Source organism: Solanum dulcamara, chromosome 2, assembly GCF_947179165.1.
Source record: "Solanum dulcamara chromosome 2, daSolDulc1.2, whole genome shotgun sequence".
Taxonomy (NCBI): Eukaryota; Viridiplantae; Streptophyta; class Magnoliopsida; order Solanales; family Solanaceae; genus Solanum; species Solanum dulcamara.
In genome coordinates this window covers 29,912,296-29,915,814 of record NC_077238.1, presented here as the reverse complement: position 1 = coordinate 29,915,814, position 3,519 = coordinate 29,912,296, and the positions used below count along the sequence as shown (strand labels likewise).

The following is a 3,519-nucleotide window of genomic DNA, read 5'->3' as shown; positions in this document are numbered from 1 at the left end:
CAATAGGGAAATCCCCAGGAATCTGTAGATACGGGTTTAAGTGAATTCACTAGCTTTTGTTAAGGGCCATGTAGTTGTATTAAGAAATTTACAAAATATTTATAAATGTTTGCATATAATCCTGACTAGTTCCAATCATCCTAACAGCCGATCAAACAATTAAAGCCACTAACTGCTTGATTATTTTTGGGAAACTGAATCGGAACAATCTTTCTGTTATAATCTGAAAATATATGAAGTTCCAATTGTACCTCCATGTGCGTTAAATTAAGATCCCAGAATCTTCAGAAAAGTCTATACATTTAGTGTTTGTATTGTGTTTTCTGTGTGTGGTGATCTTGTTTCCCTATTAGCAAACCACTTGAATGTTCTCTTTGCAATTGAAAACCAAAGTTTCCTCCTCCTTTTCTCCAAAACAGAAAGCTCTTTATTCCTGTTGTTGAATCTAGAATACACTATAATTTCTGACATGGATCTCTTCTCATTTGTACTTACTACTTTTGATGTACTTGGAGCTGCAACAAGACTTTGTGACTTGATTTTACTCTCGAACAATCTATTCCTTTCCATTTCATCTTTGATATTCATCGTTTGACCTTCTTCTATCACTTTGGATTGCTCAGTACTGTTTCTGTCAATTGATGAGAATCTGTTGCTTGTCATGCCATTAAGCATTTCTAAATTCAAGAATATCAGGTCTGAAGAAGTCACATTGTTCCATCGATTCTTGAAGACAACATCTGATACTATGATCTTATGATTGAACTTGTGCAGTGCTTTTTCATTGTTTTCTTGTATTGGCAATTCTTCTTTTTCGGATCTTCCATTTTCCTCCCTTTGAAGATAGAGTTTCAAATTTGATTCCTCATCTCTTATTAGCTCCTCAGACTGACTCCACAAGAATCTCAAACTATCTGAATATGTGAGCAATGAAAGGTCTTGACAACTAATACAGTCAATACGGAAGGCATGTTTGCACATTGGAAGCAATCTAAGAATTTCAATATCTTCAAATTTTGATAAGTAAATAGAACATTCAAGTCCTTGTTTTGACCCTCTCAGTAAAGAGAATCTGAAAAAAGGGAGTGATTCCACCACAGTTTTATCGATTCCTGAGGAACGAGACATTGATCTAACAAGTCCATCCTGAATGGACAGGTTATGAACATAAGAAGATGTCCTATGACAAAACTTGGCATAGAGGAGTAGAAGAAAAGTTAGTGAAAACATGACGGAGAGGACACCAATAACCACAGTAAGGCTTGGCTGGAAACTACTAACAACATCTTGTGAAGAAGAACTTGGCAAATCATCAGACGAAGGGCCCCTCACCTTTCACATTTAATGAAAGCACTGCTAAGATTAAAATACTTGGTTGATTCATGAAAAGATTCAAATTCCCAACAATCCAAGGCTTATGACAATACATCTCCTTTAATTTTTATTATGTGTAAAGAGGCTCTGAAATTATGGAGGATAGTTTGACATTGATTTCTTGTGTTTAAATATTTTTATTTTTATTTGGAAAAGTGTATCCTCTCCTAGTTTGTCTGTTTACTTGGTATCTTGTTCTTGTTCATTTTTTTATTTGTGAGGGGGAAGGGGATGTGGTGAGTAGTGCTGCAAATTATAAAATTGGGAATTATGTAATAAAATGATGGAAATGTGGGAAGGCTCAAACATGAACACATATTCTTCTGACTTGGGGGGCTAAAAAGTTAAATATCACTATCTTTTAACTACTCAATTTTGACAGATTGCAGCATCTGATGCAAGCACATTATCTCATTCGTAGCTAGAGCATAACTAGCCAGGGCAGAACTTCCGATAATATTTCTTTAAGACATTCGGTGTAATCCAAAACGAATTGACTCGACTAATTTAGATTCACTGAATTAGTATATTGAGGGGGTAACATGCTCCTTATTAGGCAGCAAGTTCTTGATTCCTAGAGCTTGTGTGAACTTCGGATAGCTGGTTAAGGAGAATATTTCCAACTATTTGACTATACCCTTTTAGTTAGGGTTGAATTTCCGACAATAGATATCACTAGACAGGAAAGGCTGTCTCTATAAAATAAGAATTCTAGAAAAATAAATTTTATGTAATTTGAAATTGTTATTTAGATAATGTAACGTGAGTTGGTACTTGTTTTAAGAAAAGATTTTAAAACTAGTGTAAACAAATAGCACATCTGAGTCCTGAGTAAGAGCCTGTGTTGAAGGATTGTGTGACAACTGACAAGAGGGTTGGTGATAAGGGGCAAAAATGATTATTGCGAAGTTGTAATTGAATGAGTGAAGAATGAAGTTTTATCAATGAAAGAGAAAATTCAATAAAATGGTTCAAAGTTTGTCGAAGAAAAACAAACATTTTAGCATTCTTACAGGAAACCAAAAATGTTGTAAACAATAAATAAATAAATAACTAAACAGAAAATCGCATGGTTTTCTGCAAAAGCACATGGATGAATCCTCCAAGGTAAAGGAAGTTTTTGCGTAGTCAATAGAAATGACAGATAATGCATCTCTGCCTCTTCGACAAGAAATGAAATTATTTTCTTGGGTTAGGTTCGATGACAAATGATATTAATTAGTAGCTCTTAAGCACGTCTTAATATCACCAGACACTAGTTGGCATGGAAATTCATATTTTAGGTTGGTGAAATTACAAGATCACAAAATTACAATTGAAAAATAAAACGAAGAAAATAAATTCACTTCTTGGCTGAGGAGTGGATATCTCGCTCTCTTTAAGGAGATTCAAGCCCACTGCAACAAATTTTTTCACTGGTACAGCAGTAGTTCTCTTGTCCCCTTCTGGATACAACAGTCTTATCACAAAATATAACTCAACAAACTCTGGACAAGAGTTGAGTTTAAAGCTCTACAAAAAAGAATATATCCCTTCAATTAATAAGAACTCTCTTTATTGACAAACTTAATGCACTCAATGTTTTTTTTCTTGCATTTCAAAAAAAAGAAGATATCTCTATTTATAGGAGAGGAAAGCATTCAAAAGATGAAAAAATAATGGAATATCATCATTAACATTTAGTGCACCACCTACTAGTGATAATTATGTTAAAATAAATTATTATTTAGTGCACCACTTACTAGTGATATAATTATGTTAAAAAAAATTATCATTTAGTACACCACTTACTAGAGATAATTATGTTTAAAAAAATATAATGAATTGAGTAATATATGCACTAATACAAAATAGAATTAAGATGACATTAGATGCCATCAATGGACAATTGCTAAGGCAATTACTTCCACTGTCAATGGCCAGAAACAAAAAAAAATGTGGCAATGTAAAATTGTAATTTAATAAAATATTAAAATGTCACACTAACAATCCCCCACTCATTTTAATATTATATAAGAGAGTCTATCAGCTGAAGGAAGATTACTATACATAATAAAGGTGTGTTCTGCATTGAATCTCCACTTAGTGAAACAATAACTTTTACTCCAGAGTCGTAGTGGTCTCAGACTTGAACTATGACTGCTT

The 3,519-nt window shown here is 33.3% G+C and overlaps 1 pseudogene; it reads right to left on the bottom strand.

The window, feature by feature from the left end:
- Nucleotides 1-294: 294 nt before the first annotated feature.
- LOC129871072 (putative RING-H2 finger protein ATL12) lies at nucleotides 295-1,429 on the bottom strand (annotated as a pseudogene).
- Nucleotides 1,430-3,519: the final 2,090 nt, after the last annotated feature.